This window comes from Aulonocara stuartgranti (genome assembly GCF_965226115.1).
Source record: "Aulonocara stuartgranti genome assembly, chromosome: 3".
NCBI classification, from domain to species: domain Eukaryota; kingdom Metazoa; phylum Chordata; class Actinopteri; order Cichliformes; family Cichlidae; genus Aulonocara; species Aulonocara stuartgranti.
This window is the reverse complement of record NC_138941.1, coordinates 27,121,321-27,133,196: the sequence shown is the minus strand read 5'-3', so window position 1 is coordinate 27,133,196 and position 11,876 is coordinate 27,121,321. Positions and strand designations below refer to the sequence as shown.

General features: G+C 38.9%; 1 long non-coding RNA gene across 1 annotated transcript; it reads left to right on the top strand.

Moving 5' to 3' along the window:
* Positions 1 to 10,102: 10,102 nt before the first annotated feature.
* Positions 10,103 to 10,852, top strand: LOC309704028. Its single transcript, XR_014276119.1, has 3 exons — positions 10,103 to 10,188; positions 10,341 to 10,375; positions 10,471 to 10,852. It is a non-coding gene; the product is annotated as an uncharacterized lncRNA (long non-coding RNA).
* The last annotated feature ends 1,024 nt before the right edge of the window (positions 10,853 to 11,876 follow it).

Here is an 11,876-nt window from a genome sequence, read left to right as displayed (position 1 = left end):
AAAACTCTCCACTCTTTCTGCATGGGAACACCTAATAATCTATTTACAAGAAATGATTAATCAGAACCAGGCTAGAGAAAACACACAGGTTCAGCTATTGGTTGCTGGACTAACTAACACAGGTTATTCAACGATCCAGCAACTAGAAGCACAGAACAGCCATCTTAAATAGCAATCAGGTAGATCAGCAGCAGGTTTGGCAACCAGGGCAGGTGTGTGGGCCAGAGGCGAGAGCCCAAAATGAGCCCTGCCCAGGCAGGCAAAGACAGAGGAGATGAATTAAAAATAATTTTAAAGCCCATTTCTTAAAGCCCGTCATCACGTTTGTCACATAGTTAAGCTTTTTTTTTAATATTACATTATAATCTTCGGTTTGTTGTAAATGAAACTACCTTTAACAGAAAATAAACATGATGGCTGGAGATGCAAAACTGATAACTTTCTCTAAACGAAAGATACATTTTGAATAAAAATGTGAATCTGCTGTTTGTAAATGTGTAAAAAAATAAAAAATAAAAATAGAAATAATTGCGTCCTCAAAATCTTTGTACATTTGGAAATGAGCTGGCAGCTTCAGAGTTTTAAAGCACGTGGAGGCTGTAGGAAAGGTCCCCCCAGAGATCTCCACGTTCAGTTCAGGAAGAAGCATTTAGTTCATTGTTCATAATACTTCAAAGGAACTACACCGTTAAACTATAATTTTCATGCATTCTATAACTTTAAGTGTTTTATTAACAAGCATTTGCAATATGAGCAATAGCTTTGTTTAAAAAAAAAAAAAGTTGCCTATACCTGTTTCAATGAACATCCATAGAAAACCAGTGATGCAGCAATTCTGGACTCAACATCAAATTCTTCATCTTCATCAGTATCCTCAACTGGCCGTGTAATTTTGTCTAATACCATCTGATAGAACATGAAAGAGGACAACTTCAACCCTGTGAAAAGAATATGTAGGTTACCATTTTTGTTAATAGGAAAATAACAAGTTCAGTATATAAATATTGCATGGTAAGTTCTACACACATATTTATAAATAAGGTTACACACACACAAACAAACAATATAAACACAGCAGGAGTTAGTAAAAACGCATCAAACACACAGAGGAGCAGGCGCGCACACACACAAAGGCGCACACACACACAAAGGCACACATACAAACAGTAATATCATTGTATGATATAATAAACACTTACATGTCGAGAGTAGCGTCTCCTCCATCCAAAAAAATATCCTCTGCTACCGAGTCAACAAAGGAAACATCACTGTCTTCTTCGGAAATATCTTCCTCCGACTGATCACTGTCACGCCGAGTGTATTGTTCGAGGACTTCTTCCAGTGAGAAGTAAGTTTTCCTCTTTGCCATTTTGTACTTACAAAGCTCCTTTGGTCGCAAGTTCTCTCAAAATGCTGTATGAACACAGACGCTGTCGTCGCTATGAAAGTTTACGCAAAAGCGCACGAGTGACAAAAACCTTTTGCGCATGCAAATAAAAGGGGAAAAACAAGTGTCCTCCCCCTTAAGCTGCATATCAATCTTCTTTAAAGATCATTGGCTATCTGATACGCCAATCATTTTGACACTCTGCCACAATTGGAAGAAGTTACTGCCCATCAAAGGGGGGCTGGCCAGACCGCTGACCACCAGCTGTGTTTGGCTATCGCTGCTTGTTCACACCTGTGTGAAGCACCCATTGGTTCAAATGAGGTGTCAATCGAAAGTGCAGAGGTCAGCGGCCATTTTGAGATCAAAATACCCGGAATATTTACATGTCAAGAGCTGCTAATGCTTCAGGAAGCACCGAAAATAGGATTATTCGCCGGCTACTTTGAAACAATACTATTACATTCAGTGGATGTTTATCAACATATAAATGTCTCAGAGACTAAATATTGGACTGATTTGGATTGCCTGGACTCTTGGCAGTCTAACTACACCGTTTTTGTTGGAATATTATGAACCAGTGGACTAACAGGTGCTTTATATGTGAGTACAGACCTTATTGTTATTGTTTTTTTTCGATGTTGGCAGCCTGACATAAACACTAATTGTACCTGCTATGTTGATTCTATCTTGAAATGCTTTACATCGTTCGAATCACGAGAATCTCAGCTTTCCAAATATATATAACATGTTTAGCTTCTTTTTTGATAAGTTTTTGTACGTAACCAATTAGTCCCCTAAACCATCCAATGTACCGTGGGCGGTACGTCCGACTGCTAACAGGATAAATGATGAGAAAGAACTGATTTACCTGCGGAGTAAACAGGATTTCTGCCATTCTTGGAAAAAGAAACGGGACAATATCTGGCCTACATGTACTGCTCAACAAACAAGGCAACTTAAGGATGGCAAGGCAGCTGTAGAGGTGAGCCAGAGCGTCGATCAAGCTAAAGACTTAGTATGGGTAATGCTAAGAGAGTACTGGAGACAGTCGGCTCTTCCTGTATCTTCCCATTAGGGAAACCATGTAGTCATGGGCTGCTATTCTGTGGAAGGTATATCACTTATCTGGATATCAGTATGTTTAAATGACTGAAACAGAAACACTGGACGCTGCCATCTAGCTAAGTGCTACGTGGAGCGCTGTTTACATGTGAAAGCCAGTCGTTAAAGCTTTGTGTGGGCTGTATGCTGTACAATCACACAAAGTTTAAAATAATATTTAAAAAAAATAAAAGAAGGTCCATTAATTTACAAGATAAGAAAAAAATACATTTATAAGAAGATGTGACACTGGGTAGTATATATAGAATACACCAGTATATACTTATTTTAAAAAAATTGCAGACTGTGGATGTATATTTCTGCAACAAGAAGCAAATGACTATTAATATGTGTGGCGTGGGTGTGGTCTCTGGTCGGCTGCAGAGGAGGGGTGATGCAGTGAGCTCCCGGGGCAGCGCAGAGGCGGGGTGAACAGGTGTGCTGGGATGTGAGTGTGATTATGTCTCTTTATATGTTCACAGTGACAGTCGGAGTGGGAGAGAGCGGACGTGACAGCAGAACGGGAGTGTCTGTGTCCCTGTGAAAACAAAAACCACAGTGTGATCACATTCGAAAATAAAGTAGTGCTGTCATTACGTCCGTGTCCTGTCTATGCTTAACGGGTCCAACGTTACAATATGAAATGGAAAATGTGTATTTAGTTCAACAACTACAACAATCGTTTTGACACTTGACCAGCAAGAAAATTGGGATCTCCCAGCAGTCACTGAAATAAATTGGAGATGGCTGCATACACAAGGCAGCACGGTGGCACGGTGGTTAGCACTGTTGCCGCACAGCAAGAAGGTCCTGAGTTCAATTCCACCATCAGGTCTTTCTGTGTGGAGTTTGCATGTTCTCCCCCTGTTTGCATGGGTTCCCTCCGGGTACTCCGGCTTCCTCCGCTGGGATAGGCTCCAGCGCCCCCCGCGACCCTGAAAAGGATAAGCGGAAGCGAATGGATGGATGGATGGATGGATGGATGGCTGCATACAGTTTCTTGCTAACAGCGTCTGACAGGTTTTTGACATTTTTTGTGCACATCGTGCGATGTATTTGTTGTTACTCGAGCCGTACCGGAAACCCGATCCATATCACGTATGTGCAAAAAGCATCTACTTCTACTCTGAGCATTTTACAATGGACCCTGTGCACGAGAAAATGCTAACTTCCTGGTTTGAGACCGGATGTGGGGTTGTACATTTCCAGTAGCTTTACTTTGCGGTCAATCGCTACTGCGAAGATATACTCCAAAATCATGTCCAAAACCCGAAAACAGAAAGATCGCGTTAAGTTACAAAGAGGAGAAGGTGGGAACACTCGCCACCATTGTGTCATAAAAAATCTAATGATCAATTTTGACGTTTAAAGCGTTTAGATCGATCAGTTGTTTACATCACTCAACACAAGCAGAACTGCATTACTGCAGCAGAAGACACATCGTCCACATTCAGAAGCACATCTCTGTATAATGACTGGTCTTATGATTTAAACAGGCAAATGTTCAGCATTCAAACTACAGGTGAAGAATAGTCAAACCAGATGTTTCCCTGTTATGTTGATATCAGCTAGTCAAGTACACACCTACACAGCATGTTAACAAACCGTGAAAAAAGCCACACAAAAAATGAATGATTGCTGGTAACGGTTTCTATGCATTAGTATTTACTCTGTATAAATACTAATGCAGGTATGTTGTGACTTACTTTCAAAATTACAGCGGTCCTTCGCTATAACGCGGTTCACCTTTCACCTCGCTGTTTCACAGATTTTTTTTTTTAGTGCAAGTTTGCATGCTTTTTTTTTTTTTTTTCTTACGTCACATTGTGTCCTGCGTCCTGATCGCTGCAGACGATCTCCTCCGTGACGTCTCTCCTGTACAGTCCAGAATCACTGCATCGATCGTTAGCAGTGTGACACTGATGTGCAGTACTGGATGTCCACAATGTCCATGAAACGTTTTGCACCATCAAAAAATAAAATTGGCTACTTGATTTCACCCATCGCTGGTTATTTTTAGAACATAACACCCGCAATAAACGAGGGACAGCTGAGAAATATAAAATTTGAATCCCTTTTCTCTTTTGCTCTGAGGCGCAGGGGAAAAAAATCGACAAGTCGATAAACATCATTTACAGATATATTGGATAAATGCCCAAGACATCTAGAGAAATGTAAATCGCCGCTTGATTCATTCATTTGCTTAACTTGTTTTGGACCGTAAACAAGGTGCGAATAGGACACCGGAAACAAAGCTCCCCACAGGAGTTTCCGCACCGGAAGTAGCATATGCTAACGTGCACATAGTCAATAGTTACGGGTGCACTCAGACCAAAGGGGGCTGAATAATTACACACACCCCACTTTGCAGTTATTTATTTGTAAAAAATGTTTGGAAGCATGTATGATTTTCATTCCACTTCTCACATGTGCACCACTTTGTATTGGTCTTTCACGTGGAATTCCAGTAAAATTGATTCATGTTTGTGGCTGTAATGTGACAAAATGTGGAAAAGTTCAAGGGGGCCGAATACTTTTGCAAGCCACTGTATTCCACCTAAGTGAAAAAAGCATTTCATGTGATTTTACTTCAATATAATATATAAAATAATAAAGAAACAGATTAAAAAGACAACTACAAAATAAGGCTGGCATTATTTCTCATGCTTCAGCAATTCTAAAACCATCAAGGTTCAACGTGAATGCATAAAAATGCGCCTCACCAGACTGGAATAAATAGGGTCCAAGTCTTTCTGACACTTTGCTCCTGGACTGGCATACCGATGATCAATTTGCCATTCAGGAGTCCCATATGAGTGGTCCAGGAGAAACTTCCTCTCAGTTGGTGGATCTGATAATATGCAAATAATGAATAATGCATCTCTTGTGCGTCTCCTTTTTGGATCTCCTGACAAAAGAACATCATCGCCTGCTTGAACAACACAATGTTGTACCTGCTTCCTTTTCCGTGTTCCAAAGGTCTTCCACTAAACAAATCTCCTTTCCCTGTCAGTCAGCCCTTCTTAAATGTACAGACCATTTCATTCAGAATCGTCATCTCCTCAAGTCTTGTGTCTTTATGTCCTCTTCTGGGTTGGCAACTGCAAGGTCATCATCCATGGGACAGGCGTTTGTCACAGCAGGAAGACGTGGATGTCGGTGGAAGAGCAGGAAATAGGGACTGTGGTTGGTGTAGTGCTGATCACATAAAATCTCTTCATTAATTCATTATCTCTTGCACTTGTCAATAACTTTTAAACTTTAAATAAGTTTAAAAATACATTCTTAAGACGATGATACACTGTAAAGCATCACGAGTAGTCATCGTGGTTCTGGTTGATGCACTTTCTGAGAGCACGCTTAATGTTCTGGTTGGTCCTCTCATCCATTGAGTTGTATTGTAGAATAGATAAATAAGCATGACTGATTTCACTTGAGTTACTGAAGGTTAGACATCCAAATGCTAACCTGCCCGTTGGTCTGGGGGTGGTATGCACTGGACACAGCATGTTTAATATTGAGCTTGCTGAAAATGCTGTTGTTGAGCTGCAGTTACATGAGCAGACTTGGCCTAAATACATCATATCATAGGTAAAGGTACGAATAACACTTTCACAAGTTTTACCTGGTTCACAAACTCCTTTCCTTGGTCAGTCATGATTTTCCTGACCATGCCAAATGTGTATAACTTAAGAGATCATGATTGCAGAGACCTCAGCTGCAGTCTTGGACTTAAGAAGTTCTGCAATCAGCATTGCCAATTAGTATACAGATCGGTCATGGTTAGCACATATCGGTTCCCTAGACATGTTTCCGGGAGTGGTCCAATTAAATCCATGCCCAGCACTTCGAAAAAGTTCTTTTACCTGCAGGTCACAGAACTTTTCAAATTAAAATTTAAAGCTACCCTGGAGCACACAAGCTTTTTAACATGTAAATTAAAAGGGTGAACAGGCTTTAAGATGTACCTTGATGGGATGTAATCCTGGTGCCACGGTTTTGATTTGGTCCTTCATCTGGCAGCGATGATGACATCTGACCTGAAAAATGTACTCCAAACAATATTTCTAGGATACTGAAAAAACAGTTGATGTAAATTGATAACAATAAAATAAAAAGACAGAAACTAATGTTGAAATGTAAGTGTGCAAGTAAACATTCATACAGAATTATATAGTTAACAAATGTTTTAGAAAAAATTAGGAAGAGGTTCTGATTTCTCTTGTTAACTCAAATAAGACCATGTCCATTCACCGATGTCCTGGTTCAATGTTGGCTAGTAATAGCCAGCAACAACCCTGTTTCTGGTACCTCTGACAAGATTCTTCTTATTTTTCGGCTTGTTGTTCAGTCGGAGGAAGCTCTCCGTTGAGAAGAAAAGCATGAATTTGTTTGTATACGGCGGTATCCATTGTTTAAATGTCTCGGACAGTTGAAAAGGAGGCAGAGCTGTCGAGAAACGCTAGGAGCTGACTGGGTGCTAAACGTGTCATTTAAATATATTAACTGTCGCAATGTTGGCAAAGGGAGGAAGTGATGTAAGATTCGCGCATGCGGTACCACACATGCGCGAATGGTAATAGTGACGCACACAACTATTATCAAGTTATCCTCTTGATTTTTCAAGCATTCAGTATTTCAGCATTTAACTATTCAAACAAAGTTAACGATGAATATCGCCTCCTAAAGGAGCAGAGTGTAATTCACTGGGTGTACATCAATCTATTATCTGGCATGGACCTGTGTGGACTTGTTGTGCAGTTTAACCAATCAGATTTTAGACATGCCACAGTGGCAGTGTTAACCCCGCCCCCCGACTTTGATCAGTGAGACTGACAGATAAAATTAATTCATGATGACAGCTGCAGGGCCAGGAGTGCCAAAATGAATGAAATAAATACAGCATTAAATAATTAATTTAATGCTTCAATAATTAATTAAAATTTAAAATAACTAAATAATTAATTAAATGTGTCGATAATGAATAAATTAAATATATAAAAAATAAAATAAATGTGTCATTAATAATAGAAATAAATTAATTAATAATTTATTAAATGCTTAAATGAAATGGAAGGGCATTTAAGTAATTATTAATGGGATATTTAATTCATTCATTTTGTCACTCCTAGCCATCCATACACTATGGCCCTAAGTACATAAGTGGTTATAAAATTAAGCTGATATTGAATATGAACATTAAATGGAAATCCACTTGTAATAAAAAAATTCCTATGTATTCGTAAGACTTATACGAGTAATATGGATAACATTTAAAGACTGAATTGCTAACCTTAACCCTGGCTCAACAGTAGACAATTCCTGAACTGTCAGCATTAGTAAATTTTGTGAAGGTGAGCAGCTTCGATCATCGTTTCAAAACTTGTCCTCTGGGTTTTAACTTTGAGGTAGAGGTTATTGTGTTCATTTATGTTTTTTGAGCAGTGTAAAAAAAAAATCATAAATAAACACCAAATTAAAGATGTCCTTTGTTTTAAACAGCATTCTATTTGTAAAGCTTCTCTCATACCTGTTTGCATCCATCCTTTACATCACTGACATCTTGTGGCCCCAGTTGGCCACTGTCACTGGAATAGTTTCTGCTTGTCTTATTGTAAAAGTCACCACACACCACCACAGCCACCAATCAAATCTAATCATTGAAATCTCTCCAGGGTAGTTGAATTAAACTGATTCTACAAAAAAATTAAAACTCAGGAAGGGGGCCAAAGACACACAAACACTGTTTACAACAGTATACCTTGAACTGGAAGCTAATGTTAAAGCTGAACTCATATGAAGGTCTTTAGAAATCTTCCTAATGAAGAAGTACATACGATTAGTCTGTTTCTGCTACCAAAAACGAAACATTGCTATCCATAACTCCAAATATGTGACTTCTTTATTGCAGTAAGAGAAATAAGCTTCAATAGCAGGTTGATGCCATGATGCAAAATAGAAAAAAAAAATCAGGATTATGAACATTTGAATAACTAAAAACCAGATTTGGCCCGCAGCCTAATTACATTTGGCCCGCGAAGCCATACCAAATTACTATTAGAGCTGGCCTACTGGTATTATACAGCTAATATATATATCGTTTAGTATTAAGCTTTGCTTGTTCCATATTCAGTTTTTCAGCAAAACTTGTTTGAGTCCATAAGAAGAGATTCATTCTTAAATCTGGAGGAAGATTTTTCTTTCAATAAATATTAACGTTAGCCCGCGACTTTGTTCCAGTTTTGAATTTTGGCCCACTGTGTATTTGAGTTTGACACCCCTGCTCTAAATAAACACCTCTGCGTTAGTGCATTTGGTGAGGTCTGTAGTTACAGGCAACAGCTCACATATCAATACAACTCACAGTTAAAGCAGGCATAGTCCTTCATCTTGACATTTTTGGCTACTTCTTCACTGCAGTTTTTGAATATAGCAGTGACAGAGTAACACCCCTAAAATAAACTGAAAGTTGGGAGCCAGGAGGGGAAAAGTGGCAGCATTTTATTTTTTTCTATTGACTGGTATAAAATGCCAGGAAACAATCACAAAATAAGGTCAGCCACAAAGATCCTCCAGAAATATGTAAATCAGGCCTTAGAGAGATGGCTTTCAGAGGGAGACAGACAAAACCTCAAGCCTGTCAGGATCGCTTTGGTTGCTGTATCCTTCAAGGTCATCTGTAACCCCAGTTCCAAGAGCGTTAATGTGAAGTTGTACTGGGACTCTCTGAGAGGTTTGTTTTTAATGAGCAGATGTGATAAAATATTTCAACAGTGGTTTGAGAGTCTACATGCGAACAATCACAATCTTTGTCTCTTGGTTCACTGTTAGGGTTAAACTTTCTGGGGGGCGTGATTATTCTTTCACAGATGTATTGTATAGCACATACAGATACTAAAAACCACACCTCTTCAGACCACCCTATATGAACTTGTAGAGCACCATTTCAGGGACATCGTGTGCACAATGAGGAACTTTGACTCTCTAACAGTTTTACTTGTCTGCAGCCTCAGTAAGTACAGCAACTCATTTACTCCACAGAACCAGCTGATTCTGTTGATTAAGATTCTGTTGCTTTAATGTTTGTGTTTATTTATTTTCTTTTGTTTTTCAGGTTGGATCCCTGTATCACAACCTTTGGAGATTCAGTCTGGAAAAGAAGTCACGCTGCTGTGCTCCAACTTTTCCAGTTCTCCCACACAGATACTCTGGTTCAGAGTGACCAAGAGAGCCAAACTCACCTGTATCGCCTCCATGTTCGAACCTCATGAACCTGCTTCATTCTGCACTGGATTTCAAAATGGAAAATTTGAAATGAGCACTAATTTATCCACTGTGTTTCTCAAAATTAAACAAGTGGATTTATTGGACTCTGGGCTTTATTTCTGTGGATTTAAAATACACAGCAATCCAGTTATTGTTGAAGCAACAGATTTAGTGGTCCAAGGTAAGAATGACCTCTTCATTTGGTTTTATTGAATTTCATGAAAATAAGAGTCAAAGTTTAAGATGTTAGATTCTGAACCACACATTTAATAAACTGCAGCTGCTGTCATTTCATTTATTATAATCTGTCTTTGTCACAGACACTTTTATCAGATTACCAAATATGATGAGTGTGATCCTCGGTGTTCTGACTGTTTTCCTCATCACAGTCATCATTTGTCTGGCTGTTAAAATCAAAAAGCTTCAGAAAGGTATTTTTATTGTAACAGATTTTTACATGTCTTTTATGATTACACTTAAAAAGGAACAACAGCTATTTTCTATTTTAAAAATCCCCCAACAGGAATATTTTTAACATTATAATTCAACCAACCTCATAAATTGTTTGTACTTTTTGCCGTAGTTCACACTGAAGGAAAGAATCTACAACAAGAAGAGGTGAAGTGTTTCATTTTGTGTCCTTCACACTCTTTATCAGTTAATGTTGCTAGTTTTTTACTCAGCCGTGAGACTGACAGTTCTCTTATTCACAGAGGCAGAGCTCAGAGCACCTGCACTATGCAGCTGTGACATTTCATCCAAAAACAGAAAGTCCTCACAGGCCTGCATCAGCCACAGAAGTGGACCCAGATGTTATTTATTCATCTACTCGATAGACTCAGAAAGTGACCGAGCACTTCATGGAACCGAGGCGTCATTATTGATCTGCTGATGTTTGTTTGGTGGATATTGTCATGCTGTGAAATCACAAGTGAAAATGTACATGAATCCTATTGGTGTCCTGTGTTACTGTTATAAGTGGTCTATATGTCATATGTCAAAACATTTTAGCCTCCACAATCTTTATTGTGTTTTTTGTCCTATCTTCCTCCCCTCACCTCAACTGGTTGTGGCAGATGCCTTTTCCTCTTTGGAGGTTTCTTCTTGCTAAAAGGGAGTTTTTCCTTCCCACTGTTGCCGAGTACTTGGGATCATGTAATTGTTGGGGTTTTCTCTGTATTATTATAGGGTCTTTACCTTACAGCAGAAAGCACCTCGAGGCAACTGCTGTTGAGATGTGCGGCTGTATGAATTGAATTGATATTAGTGTCAGCCACTAATCAAAAACGTATCAATCACTCAGAATTATCAGTGCAAGAGGAAATAATTTGAACAAAGGTAACAGGAATGAATGTATTTCTGTCTGCTTCATATTATGCAATATAATATCAAGAGGTTATGAAGGTATTTTGTCGAGCCATATGTTTTTTGTAAGTATGGTTTTTAGTGTTTGTTGGAGCTTAGACAGTTCAGCCAACATTTTGCTGTGATCTTTAATTTGAGTTTCTAATTATAATTTTCATTATTTTATGTTATAGTGTAATATACCGTGCTTCATAAATTGATCCTGCTTTGTTAGTCTTTTGTGTTGTTGTAAAGTGTTGGTAGGTGTCGTAAAGGGGGTGTGTTAAGCACGAGGGGGGATGAAAGGTTAGTCAAGTAAGCAGGACCCGGAGCAACAGTTTTCTAACCGGCACCGTTTATTGTGCTTTCGTTGTAACATAAAAGGAATGTAAACGGAGCTCCCACCAGAGGCCTTTGTTTGTATTTTTCAGTTTGTATGGAGAATAAATGTTTTTTCCTTTTTTACAAGTGCCTTGTTTTTGCTACCGAAAGGCATACAAGCGATTCAACAAGAGCACGAGTCAGAAACTTAAGTCCTGCAGAAGCGGCAAAGAAGGACCGAAGGTTGCCGCTACAGTGTTTGTGTTTTTTATTTTTGGTGCCAGCCTCAGGTGGCCATTGGAGGTACTGCACTTCTAAGCAGGCAAAGTTTTATTTTAGTCCTGGATGTTGCCATTTGGCTTTAATTCGGTATTAACAATTCTATATCGATATCATGGCACAGAAAAATGGGACAGTGTTATGATACAGTGAGCATTTGTACAGTTATTTTGGT